Consider the following 23,532-nt stretch of genomic DNA (forward strand, 5'->3'; position numbering starts at 1 on the left):
TTTTTACTCTTTTCTCACATAGAGCAGGCATCATTTCAATTTCTTAATTTGTTAGTTATTTTTACTCCTTCCAAACTATTTGCTGACTAATTTTGGATGTAATGGAGTCCAGAAGCATTGCCAAGATGAAGCTCCTCAGAGCTGTGAGAGGAACTGTGTATCTAAGGAAGTGAGGATGATGCATTTCATTGTCCTGTACTGTATTTAAGGGGAAGCATTCACTATTTCACTCACCAACAGAGAGAAGGGGCTGTTTTCACAGATGAACAGACAAGCAAGCTCGACTTCAGCTATATTGACTTGGTTGTCTGATGATGATCATTGCCAGTAAACATGTTTTTCAGAGTATATACCTTTTATAGAGAAAAATATCTATTCAAACTCACACTGGGCTTTGTCTTTGCTATATCAGCTGGAGCTGTAACTCCACTTTTGCATATAACTTGAGTTCCACCTGCACATAGTGCATTTTGAAGAAGAGCCTAATACCTAATTTGAAGTCACCCCATCAGTGAGATTACATAGGAGGTATTTTAAAGCACAGGTGATACTCTCAGTCTATTTTCAGTGCATCGATGACTTTCGAAGGCCACCCAAATTCTGCAGGTCAATATTTGGTTCACCTGCTGAGGATACCACAAAGGTATTTTTATCACCACCTATGATGGCACCTCCCAGCCAGGAGGAGTGTGCTAGAACTACCCTGATTCCTCTTGTAGCCAGCCACTGGGAAGAAGTATTTTTAGTTACTGTCATCTGAGTTGGCAGGATATGACTGACTCAAAGTCTGTGCGCATGATTACACACACAGAGTTACCTAAACAAAGCAATCAAGGTCTAGGCTAGTTCAAAATTGCTATTTATTGGTCTATAGAGTGGTATTTATCAAGTGTCACAAAAATATGGAGCATCAAAAAAGAATGTAAAGATATCCATTATTGTAAAACACTTACAATTGGCTTCCAAAGTTTGTAATAAACTTTTAAAAGAAGGTGAAATGTATCCTAAATTTTTCATGGTTTATGTTCAATAGAGTATAGGAAATCAGCTCAAAATGACAGTATTAAACTATGAATGTTTGTGTGCATCATTGCAGATAACTACCTGAAAGACGTAAATCAATAATATAACAGATGGGGGAAGAGAGAGATTGTTTTCATATGCAAATGGAATGACTTAAACTAGTACAAATCAGAAATCAAGACTGTTCAGCAAAAGGTTTTCTGAAGGTTATCAATTTTATAGTTATTAGTGATTTTTCCATCTCATTGAAGGCAACATTAAGACTGGAAAGATACAAAAGTGACATCCTCCACATTGCTTCCGCACATAGCAATGTGATCTTCTCCAGCAACACGATGCAGCAATACCAAAAGGACACTGTTTATATACAGGCTAAGTCAACTAAGGTTCAGAAATAACAAACAACACAATCTGATTATTAACAGACTGACTGCAAAAAGAAGCAATTAAAAGAAGAGAGAACAAAACTGTTTAGACTCCTCAGTCCATTTCAAACTGTGAGAGATCAAAAGAGATTTAGTGACACTGGAAGATACCTTACAAGATAGTTTTATAGGACTTTGACATCCAGCTAAGAAAAATGCATTTGAGGATCCCTTTATATCTATTTACCAATTCAGAGGTAATTTGCTGATGAGTTTTTTTACATTCTGTTACATGGATTAATGAAATTAATATGAACTAGTGAAAGAACAGTGCTTTACATTTTCACTGAAATACTGTCCTATTTTTTCATATAACACAAGAAATCCATACTCAATATTCTCCAGGTCTGACAGGATAAAATCTTCCAAATTGGGAATGAAGACAGTTGTTTCCTCATTTGGAAAACCTAGTATTTAATCTCGGATTAATCAGAAATGCCTGGACATAAGAAAGTCTTCACATACCACCATTTTCCACAGGCTGAATATTTGTAGAACATCACAGATGTAGTTTCCTGTTCTCTAGATACATCTGGTAATGTCATCAGGCATGGTCACTGGGGTGGGTCCCCCCATTTTCTTTGGCTCAAGTTTTGACCTCCCCTAAAAAGAGGTATTCAAAGCCAGCGGGCACCAGTTTAGTTCCTTGCTTTTCCATAAGCAACAGGGCTAATGGCAAACAGTCAAAATATTCTCTTAGAAGCTTGAAGTTGCATTAATATGAGCTTGGGACTTTACCAGGTCTTTGAATGCAGACTTTAGACTTTTCTACTGTAACACTACACATATGAATGTTCTGAAGCTTTCATTACCTGCAGGCTTTTTTAAAAACAGAAGAATGTTTGATTTGGATGGTTGCATTGAATTAGGGGATATTAATGGATTATACCCACAGTCTCAATAGTAATTGCCAGTTGTCTACAAGTAACTAGCTCTATATGAAGTCCAAAATTATCAAAGCAAACCACAAACAATAATTCAAAAGCACAAAACATGTGCTCTCTGTTTATCTTTCTAGGTTAAGTGCCTCCAGTCTAGGCAGAAATTTCATTACTTCTCAGATAAAATGGCAGCAGTTAGAATTCAGCTTTATTTACAAGTGAATGTAAAGTTTTGGGGAAATTGTGGCATGGCCACCTTAGAGATATATACATATTTCTACTCAGACCTAAAGTGAGTGCAATTGAAAGACAGCAAGAGAAAAAGTATACTGGAACTTCCTAAGTCCCATTGTACAGGCAAATAGAGGACTTCAGATTCTCTTTCAAAAGCACATCACCCCCAAACCCTATAGCTATAGTATATATACATGTGTGTGTGTATATATATATATATATACACACACACACACACGTGTGCATGTAGAAACACAAAATTACAAAATTTATTTTATTGTAGAGTGCTAAAAATTAGATTTCAAAGTGAAAGCGAAACAAAATATTAAAACTAAAAAATTAAATGTAAGAAAAAAGTTCATCTGAACTCTTTATGGGCTGAAGCATCATAATGCAAATTGCTGCTCAGAAACACCAGCCTAATAACAATCAACATGATAGTTAACCAACAACATAACAGCAACAATCTGAATAGTCCGAAGTCCAAACTGAAGTCCGAAGAAAATTAAGTAAACTATCTAGAGAGGGCTCTTCTTTATGCATAGAGTTTCAAGTTAGATTAATATTACCTTAAAACTTTTGCAAACTGCTAATAGGGCAGATGTGCCCCCACAGGAGCATTTATGTCTGAGTGTTGTAACAATGAAGTCTATTCACAGCAAAATATTGAAACTTGTATTGACTGTGACTGGACACATGCATATTGGGATCCGATGCCTAATACTACTGCAAACTCAAGTTTGTAAAATCTGCCATAACACCTATACAATGACTTGGCATATAGTCTACTAATTGCTCTCATAACGTCTATGCAAACAGTTATAAAACTGAAGTTGCTGAGGTGCAAAAAAAGTATATGCACCAGCCACCCTTGACTGGAAACATATCTATCCACAACAGTTACATAACAAGCAATGGCTTCTCAGACTTTTATTCAGTACAGTTTTTTAAAAAGTCTGTTTTTCCCTTCTAGGTGATTTTTCATATTTTATTTTCTATTTCATACTAGCTATGTACAGTATAGATGAGAAAATACCTGTATCAACACAGAAAATCATTCTGGACAGGAATATTCAAATGCTAATGCATAGTATATTTATTTTCAGAGTAGTTGTAGTTTGGGTACTGTGGGCATCTTCAAAAATAAGCAGTTACACCTCCAGACTGAAGTCTCACATAATAGAGTTACCTTCACAGTGTAAGAAATAGAACAGAATAAGAATATGAGCAACACCTCTTATGATTTGCTCACTGTTGTTTCCATAACTTTGCAAAATGTAATTTTTTTTCTTTGGGAAGCTGACTCTTTGAAAAAGTAACAGAAGCATGGGTTGTGTTATTTACTTAGATGTTTTGAAATTTCAACATCGACATTTACTCTGATAAAGAGCCCAGGGAGCCAAAGAGCAGGTGGGACAGCGTAAGAATGTGCTAACAGATGCAAAAGTAAAAGCTCAACTAAGCAAAAAAACCAACACATCATCTAATCAGAGCAGTTCTGAAAACTGAGATGCTGAAAGTAAACAACAAAAGATTGGGTATCTGGAAAGAGCTCCTGGAAGGGTAGAAATGTAATAGAAATGTCTCCTTCAAGAAAAGGAGGGCATAACAGTTACTCCCACAAAGTTTATGCTTTCATAAGGCAGGACTCCTGTCAGGATCGTGTTATCAGATAGGATGAGAGAACAGAAAGCAAGTTCTAAGTATGCAGTGGTATCAATTTGGAAGAAATAAATTATGAAAAACAACATCATTAGATGTGAAGGCCATTTGATCTTTTAAAAATCCAAGTTAATAGATATTAAACGCAATTTGGTGAAGTATTCCCCCATAAAGGAAAGAAAGCCTTCAAAATGATAAAACACTGTAGTCTGCTGATCAAGGAAAGATTACTTTGAAAATATATTATATTGAAATCTTTACTGGCAGAAAGGGAGCGTTATTTTTGAGATGGAAAGCAGACAGGCATTCTCATGTGAATTTAGCAGTCTCCAACTACATGGATATGGCTTGGGTAAAACAATCTAAATACATTTTATTTTAGATACAAAACAGGATCACTGTGTTTCTGGGGTGTCAAGGTTTCTACTATCTGAGCCAAACTCAACTTCATGGATGGTGAAATATTTTTTTAAAGGATATTAGACTTCAGAATAGCTGTTACTAAAGGGCTGTTCAGATGAGCTTTGAGTGAAATTTCATCTGTATGGTAAAGGTTTAGTCCACATGCAGGGAACAGACACCAGCATCCCTACAGGGGAATCACACACTCATTACTTTCTCCATCACTGAGAGTATTGCTGGAATTCACAGCTATTACCATCATTACAACAACTTTCCACATTGTTTTTCTGTTTTGAGTGCCATTTAATTATCTGCAAAGTAGACAGGGTTTGTTTATTCTAGACAAAAATCTATAAATAAAGTCTATATTTTTTTAGTACGGAAAAAGAATTTTAAAAAGCACAAAAATTCAACACCAACTGTACAAAGGGAATGGAGAGAGGAGAAAAAGCAAATAGTCTACTAAAATGTTAAACAAATTAGGCCAAAATGAGTCACCAGCAAGATCTTCAGATGTGTCATAACAGAGGGTTAAAATGACTCTCTGAAGTCTTTCCACACTTCCTGTTTAGTCCAGCCAAAGATACCCATGGTCAAGAATTGAAATTCTTCTCATCTAGAGGGACAAGTATCTTCCAATACACTACTGTGTAGCCTTTAGGGAAAGCAATGTTTCAAGCAGGCAACATTCTTTTCTACAACACTCTTCTAAACTACCCAGAAACTTTGTGAAGGTAAGCTGAAGGAAAATTACTTTATTTATCAACACAGACTCTCCCCTTTCTTTTCCACTCCACCCTCTTCAGCATGCTTTTGCCATTATGGTATATTACCTCAGCACTGCTGTTTATCCAAAGTTTCTTCCAGATGTAAGAACTAGGAATAAAGTGGGTAAGAAACGGGAAGAGGGAAAAATCTCAGGTTCATGGTTTATGTACATATGCTATTTTTCCTCTTCCTACTACCTTCTGCCAAATAAAAATATATTCTGCCTTCTATTGTATTGAAATGTTTCAGGCAGTTCATCAGTCTATCACAGCTAATACTGGTTTTAGTCATTAAACTAAAAGTGAATACTTTTCCTCTGGCTCTTTTTATATATACAAATCACTCCTTAAAATTGCCTCAAAATTCACTTTCAAGTATTTCAGCTGACATTATCATGATCTAGAGAACTCAGTTCCTGTAGTATATGTAGGTGCTACTACTCTTCTCTGGAAAAGCAAAGATTGTTTATATTGAGTGTCATTCATTCACTTTCATCTTCACCCCCACAGAAGAAAGTGCCAAGATTCCACTTTCAAAAGGATCAGACCTTTGACCAATCTGGTTTACCCCACAGGCTGAGAAAGGTTCAAAAGAGGAAAAGATGAGGTCTGACCTACTCTTGTCCCATGAAACAGACTGGAAAGGCAAACTATTAACAAGAAGCATGGCTTTACTACTCAGCACACAAAGGCAATAGTAAAGAATGCAATGAATGAAGTGTTTCCCAGACCCTCAGCTCTTAATCCTGCAAAATTGCAAACAATAATGAACAACAGACTTTTCTCAATTTTTAATTAATAATGATGTCTTCTTTTGGGGTACAAATATGCAAGATAGAAAGTGTAAAATCATGGAGCAGAAAAAAGAAACTGTCTTGAATAGTAAACAGGAGAAAAACAAGGTAATCAGGGTGAAGATGGAACCCGTGTACTGTGGTCATTGGTAGTGAGGTAGCTGGGATTGAGAAAGATTGTTGGGGAGTGTAGTGTAAATGGGGTGTTGAATGACTTAACCACTTATTTCCTTGCTTTTTGTTTGTGTTGGCATACAGGAAGTCCAGCAATCCTAACCAGAAGGTGATAAAATCTGAGTGTGTGGCTGGGTAGACAGAGAAGTAGACTGGTAAACGTATAATATACATCAGCACAGAGCATAAATAACACTGGCTAAGAAACTAGAACAGCTTTGTTTCATACATCACAAAGAAGAGACAGAAATACTATGTAACAAAACAACACAGCTGAATAAAAGTGGAAAAAAATAAACTGAAGAGTTCTGTGACTTTAGCTCAAAAGGAAGCAGTAGCACTTGCAAACTTATTTAAATGAGGTTCAAGATACCTTGTATATCTCTGTATATGAATCATTCTGATAGAAAGTAAAGACACACTGCATAAAAATTTCAGATATGGGATCTGGTTCAGCCAGTCCAGCTCTCCCACAAGGAGAGCCTGGATACATTCATTGCTTCAGGGAATGATTGATGCCAGGTCTTTTGAGCTCTGAAGGAGCCCAAGAAAAGATGTCTTGTTCAAAAAGAGTAAATGACAATATGGAAAACAGGTAAGCAGACAGTGTTTTATAATAATCCATCTACAACAAACCATCCAAGCACATACAAATCATCATAGTGAATAGTACCCATTCAGAAAGGCCCCAAGAGTACCCATTCCTTGTTTTAAGTGGTAAGATACCTAGTGTTTCCTCATGACAAGTTCTTTGTCATGATATCCTAAACTAGTACAAGGTAAATTACTCATGAACTTCATCTAAAATTGCAAAGCATATTCCAGTGAATCATACACAGCATTTGCATGATTCACAAATTGCTGAAAAGAACTACTATGCAATGCTTAGGAAACCAGTTGGTTTTCTGAGCAGAACCTTTGCTTTTCTGCTCAGTTCTGTCTTATTGCTAAACTCAGAACACTTACTGCTCTGAATGGTGTAAATGATACTCTGCTGGTCTGAAGTGATCAACATCTCAGTGATCTTTGCTCAGTTGTCTGACAAAAAACAAAAAGAGAAAAGGCAAGTATGGCAATGGATAAGTACAGTCTTTATTGAATGGAGATGTTTGCAAAATCAGAGAGAAGAATAGAGTGAAAGTATTCACACTGCCAATGTCTAAGAAAGGAAGACAGGCAAATGCCTATGTCAGTAAATAAGATAGATTCTTCTTAAAGTTCACTTACAGGAAGAAAATTTTCCTCTGTGAACAATTTGGAAATGTTTTGCTTTGTATTTCTTGCCTTCGGTTTTTCGTATCTTGTTTCACTTGTTTTTGTTGGGGTTTTTTTAAGTTTCCCAATTTGACCTTGCAATTGCAGACTTAAAGAAAAACAACTGTTAGTTCTTGCTTCCTGTGAATTGGACCACACAGCAGGATCTTCTATTTGTTTAAAAGCAAAGGTCTAAGTTCTGGAAGATGCTGAGTGCTCTTAGCTTGTTAACTTCATAGATCAGAAAATCACTTGACAGCAGTACAGATGCAATTATTTTTTGATTACTTGGTCTGCCGTCTCTCTGTCTCTCTCCAGCAGACTTTTCCCCTCCTAGACTGTTCTACCCACCTCACTATCTCTGTACAACCTCTTCTTGCTTTTCTCTTCTGAACTACACATGCATATAATGGAACAGCCCCCCAACCATTACAAATTCCCCCATTTTCTTCACACAGATTCCACAGTCGTTATAACCAACAAGCATGAAAGATAGCAAGGTAGTGACTGAGGGTGTCCAAGAAACACTTCCAGCCAGTGTAGAAGGCAGGGCGTGACCAGAAACTGGACATTTGACTGTATCACTTTTTGTTTTGTCCTGTAACACATCAGAGCTCGGCAGAACTTCCTCACGAACGGCATATGATAGGAAAAAAACTTTTTTTAAGGCTGGACTCATATTTCTAAAGCACTGTAAATTTTCATACCACATTTTTATACCGTAAAATAGTTTTTAAAACCTGTATTCCAGTCAACAATTTACTAATTCAAATTTACCATTAGACAAGTGACATATCAGGAGCTTAATGAAAAAGTGTTGGGGTAAGAGTTTGGTTAAAGATAGGATTTCAACGGCTACATTTCAAAGATATAATGCAAATATAATTAACCTACATTTAGATTTGTGCAGCTGAACACAAATTTTAAAAAGAACTCTGCCAGTCTTCCATAGCGGCTTGTTCCACACTTCCCTATCTCTGTGATATAGAGTGTATGAATCATATATAATATTAGCCAAAATCTAAAGGTATAATAGCGACAAAACCAACCCCTCCAAACAAGTTGAGAACTGTCTTTCAGCCAGTATACCTGATTGTCTACATAAATTAAATGAATACAGAATACAATTAACATTTTTTCTTCGTCTATCTTCATTTTCTAAGCAACTCAGTTAAATAAAAAAAAAGGAGCTGTTTCTTTTTCATTGCTGTTAGTTTAACATGTGAAACAAAGACAGACCAACCTCAAGCCTTTTGATAAATATGATACCGTGGTAACTGCAGCATTCACTTTCTATCCCATTTCTCCAAGTTCCTGTCAGCCAGATGTCACTTGCAATGCAAACACCAGAAAAATATGAAATAATAATTTCATACATCATCTATGTGAGCACGAGCCAGTCAAACATTCAATACAAATTTAAACTGCTACTACACATAAAGCAAATATCATCCAAATAATATTTAGAATGATTGAAAGGCTTTTGATTTGGAAGTGTATTCTCTTAAGCTAAGTGGTCCCCAAGACCATCCAGAAAATTCAATTGTTTCATTTTAAAATGTTTTCTGCCCAAAATTATATCAAATCCTAATGTCTCAGTAGAAACACATGGGATTGGATTGCTGACTGGGCGCCTGATGTCAAAGAGGAATCTAATTTTCCAATGGCATTTCCTCATACTGTCTCACCAAAACACAAAATTGATAAAATTTTAATGGATAATTTTCAGAGAAGGACATTAGCTATCATGCTGGGAAATAGTGCAGGAGAACACCACGTAGCATCAGAAAGGCAATGTATCAGAAGACAGTTTAAATAAATATTAATAAAGCACAAAGCACATGCCTTACATTTTATATTTTCTCTTGCAACTAGAAACAGAATTCAGAAGGTAAGTTTTGCAATAACAGGCACATCATTCTTCCCTTCTTTTCCAGAGCATTTTTTACAAGTGATGTCCTTAAAATATGGGTGTTACATATTACTTAAAAGGGCACAGTGTTCATATTTTACTGGGGTGACACAGTCACAGTCAACACAGTCCTCTTCTCATTGACATCAATTGTGAAAGTCAGATTGACTTCAATGACTACATCACTAACCACTCCATATAACAAAATGTTGTTGTTAAGTAAATCTACAAAAAAAATTGCAATGCTGGAATAAATGAAACATCATCCTTCTGGATCTCCTGATGGGACAAGGTACTGCAAGCACTTAAGACCAAAAACCATGACAAGATGAAAAGGGCTAAATCCTGCTCCTGATGACAAATAAGTTATACTAGGGAGAAAGGTACTAATTAACTGTATTAGGTTATCACTCAGTAACAATGTAAAGCATGCATATGGAAATGTGCTATTTAAAATGTGTTCTTCTCTGAATAATTTTCCTTTCAATTAAGCTAGGTCATTAATCATTTAAATTTGAGAGTTATTTAGAAAATACAAGTGGACAGGCAAAAAGAAAAGTGAAATAAGATTTTACTAACCTTTGTAATTTATTTTGAATTTACAGTCAAAGTGTAACACAGTGGAATATATTTTGAACTAGACTGACTCAGCTTTCCAGCACCCATTTCTTGTCATTTATTACTAGTTAGGTTTTGAAATCTGTATATATATATTCAGAATAGTGCGCATGCTGATAGACAAAGGAACAGTAGCACTTATGCTTACAAGGCTATTTCTGCTTTCATCAAGAGTTAAGTCTTTAAAAGTCTTCATAAATTTCTAAGCAAAACTTGCAGAACTTTAAAAGGACCACAACAAAAGAAAATCACAGTGATTAAAATGGAGGTTTAATTTTCTGGGGGAGAAAAAGCCTGCCTATACCACGTGCCAAGTCTAAAACAGGTTGGTATTTTTCTTCTACAGCAAACTGAAAAACATCTCTGAAGTCCTCAGATTGGTTAAAGACTAGGGCTTGTCATGTAGACAAAGATATTTCCATAGCTACTGCTTTCATTCAGAAATGCTCACTTTTATTTCACTGCTCAGAGGCCAGAACCATTGTGAAGAGGAAAAAATTCCTATTTTGGTACAGCTCTTTATGGTCCACTGCACCTCTCTTATAGTCAGCCTTGGTAGGACACTTCTCCAGATCTAGCCAATAAAATGCTTTTGACACAGCCCAGAAGTCATGCTGGTGCTTGCTAAGACATGGCTTCCCCAAGCCCCAGCTCTGAGCTGAGCACAACCAACCCATAATTGCCCATCTCATGGGCCAATCAGTGAGTTAGACCTCCCCCAATGCTTTTGGCATTTTTGCCACACTGCCATCTAGTCTATCCTCCACACCAGTCACCTTTGCTCCTCCTTTACTCAAAGGAGTTCCCCTTTATAAAATAGGAGGGAAACAGAAAGCTAAAGAATTGGAAGGTGATGCTGCAGGCTTCTTCGATGTATCTGAGTAGGAGAAACAAGACCTCCCTGGCTCTTTTGTTCAACTTTCCTGTTCCATCTTCTACAAGTGGAAGACAGTCTCCACTCTCTCTGTTAATCAAAGGCAGCAGAAGAGAGTTCTGCTTGCATTGCATAAACATTCCACTGGGAAGGATATTCAGTGCAGGAAAGAAAATTTTTCCAGAGAGGACTAAAATTCTCAGAGGGTTGGCAAGGTGTATTGTCTTGATCTGGTTATTCAGAGTAATGAAATCTAAACAGACTTTTATTAACAAGTCTTTTCACACCTCCTCTGCTCTCAGCAGCTGAGTTCAGCACTGAAAGAGAAAGTATAATGCAGTAACTTTGAGAAGCTTTCTGTGCCTCTCTCAAATGAAGCATGCACTGGTTACCTAACTGTGCATGAGTACAGTACAGCACCAGCATCAGCTTCTGCCAAAACTCTATTACTGGAGGAAATTGCAAATTCGACAGATTTGCCATCCTAAAATCATAATGGCCTAAGAATGAAGAGGAGAGTGAAACAGATAGTTCCCTGACCAGATTTGCTCCACATCCTGGCTGATCTGTGCTGATAGCCTTTGGTAGTAGCTCAAGGGCTCAAAAGAACTCTTTAATTATCAAATTGACTTATAAGTCAATTTCCAGCTTTGCAAACACCACTGAAATTTTATTTTAACCAGAAAAAAAAAAGTACACTGAAAACACACCACAGCTGCAGATATTTTTCTTTCTAACTCAGAGAAAAACTAAGCCTGAGACTTATAGTTTTACCTGTCTCTTTTCCTCCCCAAAAGCATTTAATTTTTCTCAGTGCCAGCTGAACCTCTCTTTTCAGTTTCTTTCCTTTTAAGACTTCGAAGTTTCTTAGTAAGGGGATTAGGTGGGTAACTATCTGTTCATCAAGACTTTGTGGGAACATAGTCAGAGTAGTTAATACCAGGTGGGTAAATACTGGAGCAGGCATAGCAGGATTGCTCCAGAGGCTGCTGGCAGTTTGAATAACTGGTACACTTGTGCAACCTATTCCCATATTTTGACTACTCAAATAACACACCCCCTTGTATAACTTGCTGATGGTTACCTGTATCACGCACTTCATTAAGTAAAATCTGAAATTATTACATTAAGTTCTTCACACAATGAAGAAGGAGCCCTGCATGCTGAAATATACTGTGTTGGATTCCACAAGCTGGATTTACTAATCAACTACAGGGAGAAGTTATACCATAAATAGCATTTCACAATATTTAAGCTTGAAAACATGCAGCTGGGCATAGGTTGGTTTTATGTGTCTGTATTCTCTTTGCTTAAGGATTGTTTAGAGATATATTTGCATCTCCAAGACAAAGTACATGTTAATTACCTCATGTTTGCACTTTCAGGAAGGAAAGCTATATAAGTGCTAAGTGCTATTAGCATCATCCCCTTCTATTTTTCTCTTTCAGCTTTTAAGAGAATATAGTGCTTGTGAAAGTTGTTGGATTGACAGCCCTGGAGACTGAAGTCTAAAGTGCAGCACACCCGCTGAGCCAAACAGAACTAAAATGTACAAAAGCTTCTCACCAAATTTTAAATACATGCTTCATTTAGCTATTGTTCTATGACGGCATGTAATACTACCACTGAAAGTTTTACTGCTCCCATTTATTTGTTCTAAACATCAGTTCACACTCTTCCTTTATTTCCTACTTTTAAAAACCATTTCTTGCTGACGGGCAACACCCCAGAGACTGCTTCCCTGCCTTCAAAATCCCACGTTCCGATGGAATGCTGCTGAAGCGTAACTTCATGCTGCTGCAGTCAGGTACAATGGTGCGTCCTGGCATTCACTTTGCACATCACAGAAAAGTACATTAGCTAATCTCACACAGTTTTAGCACTGATCACACTAAGTGCTTGTCTGCAGAAATGATACTCTATATTGTAATCTAAATCTGAGGCAAGGAGGCTTCTAAAGGAAGATCTGCTCCTCTAGACAGGAATACTAGTGTAAGAAAACTAAGTCAATACTTAAATAACAATTCAATGTTCCCTGACAAATGGGTCATCTTATTTTTATTTAAACACTAGATTTCCAGGAGTACACCTCAGACCACTGAAAGATGTTTGGATTTTTTTTTTAATTTACTTTTTTTTACTTTTTTAATTTACTTTATGTTTATATGTATATACCAAAAGACAAATCCTACCCTCTAAGATGCCTCTCTTCGCACAAGCACATTCAGATCACTCGTAAAGCTTTCACTTGATTTCAGCTAGGGCCACTGCTCTCTCCAGGAGATTGCCATTCCTGTAAACAAGTTCTCTAAATTACAAATGCTTACTGGCTGTTGGTTTCACAGTCTCCTTTTATCCACTGTCTGCTTGCCTCCAGGTGGGACTGGTTTAAGTGAAGGGACTGATCCTAGTTGAGTAGAGTGAGCACATAAGATGCAGAACACCTGCAGTGTGTAGAGCTGATACTAACAGCTGCTGCTTCCGATGCTTCCAGAAGATTTCTTCACTTGTCTTGACAGGTTCCAAAAAGCAAGTTTGGTGCCTGGGTCATCTTCAGTCCTGTGTAACTTCAAGACCCGGCACTTACAGAAAGTAATTCCTTTCCAATTCCAATTACTTTCCAGTTCGGGAAATTTCTCAGGGCCTCTTGTCAGGGCATGCTAGTCTTTTATGATTTCCAGCCTGCAATGCTGCTCCTTTCTATTTCATCTTGACTTGATGTCATTAGTCTTCTTTCACAGAAACCTGAGCATTCTTTTCCTAATTTATCTAGATGGTACCCTGACAGCAGCTTCTTTGATCAAGACTTTGCCATTTATGTCTCTTCTCCCGTTAATCATTCTCTGAAATGAGACTTGTAGTAAAAAATAATTAAATCAAGTCTGGCTGCCTTTAAATTTCTTTGCTTTCTGGGATTCTGGGTGCTCACTTAGGCCAGGCCCTTTGGAGACACTGTGCTTTCTCTAGTATATTAAACAAGCCATTTGGGCTATTTTCTTTTACTGGAAGGTCAAAGCAGGTTTTGGCATTGGTGAAACTAAGAGACATTTACAGCATGTGGCTATGACATCCAGACACTTTTTGGTTTGATAGTTCTCCCAAAAAGAATCTGTCATTTTCTATTAAAAAAAAAAAAAAATTAAATCTGGAGGCAAAGTAGCCACACAATAATTTTTCTTGTCTTTGCTTCTTGGAAAACAAGAATTCCCTATTATGCAAAATGTCTATGCTGAACTCCAGGTTCCCAGTTGTTCTCTTTCTTTCAAATACTAATTTTCAGTCACTTAATATCTGCAGAGAAAAAAAGTAAAAGACTAATGATTTGTTCAAAAGTGATATTTTAAAAAATCTTTATAAAAATGTGGTCTACACCTTATAATTATCTGCCTCATGTTTTGTGAGGTCTGATTCTAAATGAAAATCTCCAGCTTGTACAGTGCTTCAGGATCTCTTCTCAGCAAGATGGCCCATCTCCTACTGGTCAGATTTGTTCTCTCTTGCAAGTTGAATTCCAAGTCCAAGGCATCTGTGGCCTGGTTCCTAAAAGTCTGAAGGGCCAACTATGACCAACATCCTCATTTCTCTGGCCAATGGAAGTGTCATTAAGAGTTCAGCTTATCTGTAAGATGAAACCTCCATCAACTTGAGATGATAAAATAAAATGCCCCAGGGGAATAATAAATATCACAATGTTTAGCATCCTCCCCGTCACTGAGAAGCACATTTCCTTATGACTTTGCTGGCATAAGTATGGATATAAGTATGAGCCTAAACTTACCTAAACACGAAGTGTTACTGACAACCTTCTTCCAGTTTGACAAAAATAGGGAAAAAATGACACGATATTTGATATGCAGTCACATTATTTGGTCCAAGGCCAGAGGGCCTTGAGGTTTTACAGTGCCCAATATGTTTTAGGAATCTTTGTATGTCTGTGTACATAAAATAATTGTAACACACCATACAGATCTACATAGATACAGGTTAAAAATAAACAAACTAACAAACCAACATTAAGACTTTTTTGACCTCTATGACAGACCGACATTTTTGCTTAAGCCAGAAATGATCCTCTAGCTTTGTTGAATACTACTGGTTTTTACAAGAAATAGTCTGTTAAAGTCAAGGTAAATCATCATCTGGTTTCCTGTAGTACAAATGGCTGCATATAATGCATGTTCTTGCTATTAAGTCTAAAGTATTACAAGACCGAAATGTTCTGTATCTCATCTCAAATTTTCAAACAATCCAATATCCAGTATATGTATAGATATATTCTTGCTGTTTAATCTCTTAAAAATCAATCAATATTAATGTGTCTGCCTGAAACTTTTAAGGTCATTGTCTCCCTTCTGACATTTTTAACTACAGCAACATCACATTATATCATTATAGACTCATGAAGCAACGTACTTTTACATTTTTGCAAGATAATGTCTCTTTTGTGTTTCAGTTTTTATCATAATATAAATCTTGAAATGTAATTTGCATATCTTTTGTTTAGCAAAGGAGACCCCCATTTAAGACTCTGTAATTTTAATACATAGACTTTAAAGTGGATGACTTTTTAAAGGAAATGCACCAAAATATTCCAATTTATTCTTCAACTGAAGCGGCTGCTCCATCAGTAAATTAGTAAATTCCCTTAACAATACACTTGCTAACAATTATGGTCTGCCTTCCTTGGGCGCACTTGACAGTAGGGTTGCCGTCTGTTGAGAAGACCATTCGTGGATTTAAAGGGCTATTTCTAGGCTTGTACTTTAAACATTGGAAAATACCTCTTTGCTCTTCAGCCTTCCCTCTACTTGTCCTGACTTTCCTGTGCTCTGTTGATCTCCCTTCCCACCCTGCTGAGAGCACCAGTGCACTCCCAGCACTGAGCTGTCCCTCTGCACCAGCAGCCACAGCCCAGCAAGGGCGTTCAGGCACATTCAGTTCCCAGCAAGTCTGGCCCATTTGTAAAGCCCAAGATGCACAAGTAGAGAGGAGGGAGGACACTTACAGACAGGAAAAGGCAGAAATGAACAGGCTCAACCAAGAAATTCAAAAGCAGTCATGAAGGAAACAAAATCAAGACAATGAATGGGAAAGGGATGGTAGGAGCCCTGGCTCTGGATAGATGGATATTTCATGAATTCCTTCAATAAATAGGAAACCTCTAGGGAAATTCAACACCTGGCAATCTTAGTGGATAGTACTGCTGCAAAGAAAGCATAATTTTCACCCCTCTGGTAAATTCAAGCAATTAAACCCCCTTAAAAAAAAGGCCCTCTTAGGCTTTCTGCCCAGTAAACTCACAGCGAAAAGCAGCTTTAATAAATGTTATAAATCTCACCTCTGAGCCAACAGGAAATTCAAATGTTTTGCATGTGCAAGAGCCAGGGAGCTGCTGAAACAAAAGGTAAAGGTGGATATTAGAATAGATTATGCCCATACTCTGACTGGACAACAGTAGATGGAAGAGGCTCAGAGATGACAGGTTTTTTAAAAGCAACCTTTCTACTGCCATCTTTGACCATTTGTGTTTGTGTTACACTAGAAGTCTCCTTTCTTTGTGAGTGGACAAATTTGTTTAGTGATGAGTTTACTGGTTCAATTATTTCAGTATTACTCCTTACCATACAACATTATTGGAAAGCAGTTTTGAGTTTCAATATTTAGACATAAACCTAAATAAAGAAATGGCAACAAATATCTGTGGTTTCTAAAATGAAAAGATCAAAGAAGAGAGACTGCAGAGAATTTTTGATCAACACCTTGACAAGGGGTGTTAGTTTCAATAAACAGTAAGACTTTTAGGCCATTATTAAGTATGAGATGCAGTCTCAGCTGTGTTTCTAATTTCCTTTCTTGCCTTTACTGCTGTTGTATAAAGCTCTGTAGTGACGAAAAACATTTATTGAAAAAATCTGAGCAGAGCATTCAGGTTTACGTTACTTCACCTGCCAATGAGAAATATTTGCCTCTTTGCTCTCCATGACGCCAAGAGCTGCAGGTACATTCTGTATATGGGACAAATCCCTGGACAGAGATGCACTTGTAGAAGTGAGTAAGAATTTCTTTACTGAGTCTGAAGGCTAACTGATCACAGTACACAGTCCCTTTTGATCATTGCTCTTTTAAAGCCATAGATAAACACGGCCAGATCTTTGTGCACATTTTTTAGAAGTGAATTTAAGTACATAAAAACAATGTATATCTGGCAACATATCCTGTGAGAAGGAGGCTTTATGAAAAATTTCTGGGAAGATGTTGTCTACCATGTTATAAATACTTTACTTTTTGTCTACCACACACTACAATCTTATGAACCACAGAAGACCATGAAAATTAGAATGAAGAAATAGGGAAGGAGAGACAGAAGATTGGATGGAAATAAGCCATATTTGCTGCTTGAATTTTTCATAGGAGTCGGGACAAAGGCATGTTCATTCTTCCACTCAGTTTTTGGGGCAGGAGAGCAGAGAGGGTTGTTATGAGAGAAGTCTCTTCAGAAATCTCTTCATCGCCCTCAAAAAAAGGCTGGGAATTAATTACTTTATTACAAGAGGGACACAAGAAACAAGTGTCTCTGTTATAATGACTCCATCTCTGGCTTTCCACCTACAGTATTTTTCCTTAGGGGATTATCAAGATTATTAGTAATTATTACTAGTAAGCCATTACTATGAACAACAGTAATTACAATATAATTTAAGGACCCCAGCCATAATCACTGTGGAAGACTTATGAGCATAGTGAAGGCCAAGGCTTTGCACATGCCTGAAAATGAACAAACACAGAGTTACATTCCAGAGAGCACAACACTCAAAGCCTTTCACCCCTAAAGGGCCAGTGGCAGCATCAAACCCAGCATTTGTCCACAGACAAATGACTAACAATTTTTAACAACCTTTTTTTGACTTTTAAAAGACAACAAAGTGAAAACAGGAGGATTGGTTTCATAATCCCATCTCTAGCCCCAAACCTTCTGGTTGTGTGACATTTCTGTTTAGAGTAAACAATTTTAAAGAGCAGCACAGATCCAGACACCAAGTGGATCAAGGACACATAGAGAACATTCAGCCATTATGGATATTCTATAGAAGGGCAACAAGATTTTGTCCAACCCAGTTTGCTTGTTCTGTGTCCCTTATTCGATAGAATTCTAGTTTTTCCTTTAACAGAGAGGAAAGACCTGCCTGCTATGAGTTAATGTCTAACATATGCTCAGCATGGACACACCCCAATTTTCCCACTTTTTACATTTCTTTTTTATGGTTTTCTCTCAGGAACACATGCCCTCCCTTCTCCTTTTGCATCAGTTCTAAATCCTTGTCTATCTTGCTTTCCATCTTCAGAGTCATGACAGAACTCTTCTAAAAGTACTCTGCTGACAATTTCTGATCTGGTTTTCCACTAAGATAAGCAGAACTGCATTTATAACCTTTTAACTTCACATATAACTTCATAACTTTAGTTTACAACTACATAAAATTTTGTAAGGTTTTATTTTTAAAGGATGGTGTTATCTTAACATAAGCTATGAAGTCACTTGATATATATATACACATACATACACTATGTGAGCATACATACATATTAAATATGTATATCATTACACACGGACATATGCTTCTGACAAAACATGAAGAGAGGACTTTTCATGCTATAAAAAATGGTATTTGCAACTGCAATCCAGAATATATTGCAAAGGGTATTAAAATGTGTATCGTTCTATTTCAAAGAAAAACATTTTTCAGTGTAACATGCTGCAGCTGTGTTTGTTAAGATTTCCTGATCATGGGGGTCAGTGTAAGAAACACAGCTCTACCTTGACAAAGGTGACCAGAAGCACTCTACCCAGAAGTGCCCCTCCCCCTGCATTAGAGGAGGAATTGTAGGTCAGATGCTCACAGGCACATCCATCAAAGCAAAAAAAAATTGTTTTGTAATACTATATTTAAGAACCTAAAATCACTCCAAAACACATATAAGCTGGTTACCCAACCTCTTTATTGCTCTGGCATTATATCTACTTAATTTCTGTTTCAGTCCAGATGCAGCTAAATTTCAATATACAAACACTGGTTCTTGGTTGTCAAGCCCCACATACCAGTTTACATGAATTTAACAACACTACAGGGCTTAAAATGATAAGCATTCACGGCTGGAAACATGTGACAACTGCTGTGTCAAAGCTTGCACAATGTTCAGAGCAATAGCCAGTTAGGCCAGTTCTGTTATCTTGAGTACAGAATAATTTCCAACGCCTCATTCTTAAAAATTAGGTAGGCCTGATAAGCCATATCTATTTGCATAGAAAAGTATCCTGTCTAAGTCTTTCATGTTGCCTAACTTAGGCAAGATTTAAATTAACATCACAAACAAGGTACTTACTAAGGAGGGAAAAATGCACATCATAGGAAACCCTATTCATTTCACCTACAAAATTTTGGAGTTTGGTTTAAAGCTTTAGGGTTTTTTATTATATTTTCATGCAAAATTTTTGCTTGTTAGCTCATTTTTTCCCAAATTCAGCTAAGATCTGCTTTATGAATTTCTGTATGACAATATTTTAAAGTTTCCAATTTTGACTCATGGAATTTATTAAGCTATTATACACCTCCGTTCTTGTGTGAAATTTAAAGGTACTTCTCATAACTTTCAAGCAGTGCCATTCCCCAAAAGAAGAAAGGAAGAGTAAAAATATAATTGTTGAGATTAGGCCTCAAATTTGCTTTAATGTTTGCTCATTTTTAAGAACTGATGCACTCTTAGTGCCCTAGTTCTACACCAGCCCTGAAACATAAGACACATTCTTTACTTTGCTGCTGCATGAGACCCTTTCTACATTAAACATTTTTGCTTGGTCCTTAAGCAATAAGTTAGGCAGAGGGAGTGTGACAGACAAGCTGCTATTTCAGACTTGAAACAGCACCTGGAGGGCCAAGACCTTTCCCACTTTAATAGTAGACAGAGAATCATGGCAGTGATCAGGGTCATATGGCGGGTGAGGAAGTCACTGATACTGAAGGATCAGATGCCACTGTGACAGCTGTAATAACCAGGGCTTACTTCCTTCAGCAAAAAAATATCCACAGAATATGGTGAATACACTGCTGCAATATGTACCTCTTCTACCTTTGTGTCATGCTATAAACATTAACTCCTGAAGGCTCACAGAGCAAGAGCAGAGCAACTAACCCTCACAAGACATTATAAAGGAGATATGACAGAAGAAGATGATTGATTTTTTTTTTAATCTTGAAAATTCAGCAGAAAATTTATTATTTGATTGTTATTGACAATTCCTTCCTCTGAGATAAAAGAACTTAGTTACTAGAGGATCCCAAGGAGACAGCTGGCAGCGATGAACAGAACAGCATTCAATTGCAGCAAGTGAACATCATAAAACAGGCACCACTGGATTAAAAAGTAACCTTAAACTGTTTAGTATACACAAAGGCAGCCTAGTCAAAACACTTCAACAATGATTTAAAATCTCAAGTTAGAGGCTAGTTTCAACCTTCAGGGAAGCCTTCTCTATTCATAAGGAGCTTAACTAATCATAACTTTTCATTACTTATCAGAACTGGATGCAGTGTGTCACAGCATGATAACTGAGCTCTGGAAATGTAACAAAAGATGTCTTTTTACAAAAATAATGGTGAGACTAAACCCCAAATGTTAATCTTTGAACTTGGTGGGGGAATAACATCCTGTTACTCATTAAGTGCTTCCATTAGCATGCAGGGAGTCTTAGGCAGGCAGCTCCTGTTTGTGTTACTATGATGTGGAGGGCAGCACGTGTATGAGGAAAGGAGCAGATTTCTGAAACCTGGTCCCAGGATGCTACACAAAGTGCATCACCGGGAAACAGCACAGGCAGTATCAGACACACTGCATTTCTGCAGACAGCTAGCTATGGAAATAGTAAGTATACCTGAAAAATAACATTACTTTTGGTTGATCTAATTGCGCCATATTAACAGCCTAGTGTTTAAGAAAACATTCAGTATTTATTTTCTAACATGATAAAAACTTCAGCTTTAAGAAAGCTTCAGAGTTACAGTTAAATAGAGCCCAAAAAGGACCAGATTTCTATCTATGTTTTCTTCAGTGTAGTTCCAGATGCATTAAGACCTCAGCAGAGACCTGCAAATATTATGTACGGCTTTCTTTTATCTTCTGGAAAAAAGGGGGGAAACAGTATGAAAGAATGAACCAGTGCCAAACACTACAAGAAAGGCTTAATAAATAGAGCCCAGGGTCACAATGTTGCTCTTATTTGCCCTGAAATATATCACTGAAGTTCTGTATATTCATATTTGTTTACATTATAAATGTACTAAATGAGCTAATTATAGTGATCATAATTTACAATTAAAAACAAACAGTTAGAAATTTCAAAGGCTTTCAATATCTTTTCTTTAATCATTCACCCAGGCTCAAAATATGCATTTTTTAGATTAAAGCATTAAAGTTGCTAATTATATTCTCAGAACTAACAATTATTTCTTTACCCTTTTACTACCTTCTTCTGGCAACAAAAAAATGTCAGCACTGATTTAATTTTTTGTTATTACCGGATTAAAAGAAGTTTCTAAAATGCAATTAAATGTGCCCTATAGCTATAGTAACTTTTCTATCAGCATCCAAAGCCTCTTCACTAAAACAACAGCATAAAAAAATTATTCAGACTTTCTAGACATACTTTTTTCTCCTTTTATAACACATTCCTTTGGTGATTATCTCCAATGACAACTCAACCATCTTAATGAGTCTCTGTGCAAATCTAGATCTTGGTAAAAGGGAAAAATGAAAGTTAAAGAGGCTGTTAAGAGTGCAAAACCCTGCAGATGTCAAGCACTGGTTCTTCACCTTTGGAAGCTTGGTTCAAGTTCACCCTCAGGCCCTAAGTGAAAAGTTCAATAGCCTCAACTATTTCCCTACCTGATATATCACAAAATCAATTACTTTATGATGGTACATTTGGTAACCTATGCTCAGACAGAATCAAGTTTTTTCCCATTGGGAATTCACCAATTATCCCCTCACTAAATTATTCTCAGATAAAAGAGAAGTTCTTGCTATCAGCAGGAGTTTCTCCTTTTATTGCCTCTCTTGTTTAGTAATTGAGCTGGCTTGGAACAGTGATGCTGCACTCAGCCCATGCACCATTAGCTGCTGTGTGATCACAGTGATCCATGGTGACAGGACACCAAAACATGATTCAGTGCCCACTTTGTACTGGTTTGGAAAAGAAGAATAGTCACTGCAAGCAACCAAAGAAAAATTGTAGCAAGGAACATAACTTAAATTCTACAGTTCCTCAAGGACTTGGTTTCCTCTGGAGAACCTGGAATGGTAAGGCCCTGCCTTTAAGTCTCACAGTTGTGAACATGATTTTCTAACTGCTATCAACAGCTTCCTTGGCCCAGGCTTCAAGAGCACACTAAACCACCTCACTAGTAGCTCTGCTAAATTTACATCTTGTGTTACTTTTATAACAGCTTGTTGCTGGAGTGGATATATTTATGGTAATTTGTTAATATTGTTTCCAATTTAAAGACATAATTTTCACATAAGTGAATGCCAGCCTGAATAATACATACAAGTCACTAAGAGGTTTAGATACAGAATATGCATTCTGTATGCTGCTTTTTAAGTCAAGCTGCAATCATTGCAAAGGACGATTCCAGCCCCTGCAGTGGTCTGTCCAAACTATTAGCTTAGTCTAATTCTCGGCAGTCAGAGTTTTGCTTCATAAAACCACCAGCAAAAAAATTAATGCTAACCAGCATCCTCTGTCAGAGGTGGCTGATGGCACACACGTTCATTGTCTCTGAAAGGGATTATTTCAGTCCTAGCACCAAGTAAGTCAGCAGTGATACTGTCTCTGTTGTAGTAATTTTGTAGAATATATTCTGTTTTAAACAGGCATCTTCCAGATTAAAATATTGAGAGAGAGACAGAGAGTTGACAATCGAACAGAATTTTGATCTTATTCTTCCTAGAGTAAAAATGTCTAGATATGAGCAGTGAAAATTATGGGAGCTAAAGGAAAATCCCAACACACAAAGATGAAAGAGATGGAGACTGCCCTAATAAAGAATGGTGTAATACATAGAGGCCACAGAATGAACGGTAGAAAAACAAGAAGTTAAAATTCCTATTTACCCTTACACATAATACAGGGACATAAGGAGATGTCTCTCAATCTCACTGAGAGAACATAAATTTTAAAAAGAGTTTTAGTCATGCTGAGTTCTTATCACTGTTCCGCAAATTTACACTTTTCCCACTATAAAATGGGGATAGTACTCTTTCTTCACAAACACAGAAAAGCTTGTTGGGGAAATATCCATATAATTCTATAATGAAGAATGCTGTTGAAAATAGTAAAAAGAAATTAGTTATTTCAAGTGCAGTGCAGGTTTGGATTGCATTAGCTTGCACAATGGACAATAAATAAGGCCTAAGACTATAGACAAGGCAATGAAGTTAAAAAGAAATATTCACCACCT

General features: G+C 36.9%; 1 non-coding gene across 50 annotated transcripts in view; it reads right to left on the reverse strand.

Moving 5' to 3' along the window:
- Positions 1-23,532, reverse strand: part of LOC141729846 (uncharacterized) — a 485,161-nt gene that overhangs the window by 248,892 nt on the left and 212,737 nt on the right. For 29 of the 50 annotated variants that reach the window (XR_012581340.1, XR_012581341.1, XR_012581313.1 and 26 more), the window contains one exon: positions 16,359-16,412. The exons of 13 other annotated variants lie outside the window; for them this stretch is intronic. This is a non-coding gene — a transcript (uncharacterized LOC141729846). The remainder of the gene's footprint in view (positions 1-16,358; positions 16,413-23,532) is intronic. 8 more of the 50 variants (XR_012581332.1, XR_012581314.1, XR_012581315.1 and 5 more) reach the window with 1 other exon arrangement.

Source organism: Zonotrichia albicollis, chromosome 8, assembly GCF_047830755.1.
Source record: "Zonotrichia albicollis isolate bZonAlb1 chromosome 8, bZonAlb1.hap1, whole genome shotgun sequence".
Classification (NCBI taxonomy): Eukaryota; Metazoa; Chordata; class Aves; order Passeriformes; family Passerellidae; genus Zonotrichia; species Zonotrichia albicollis.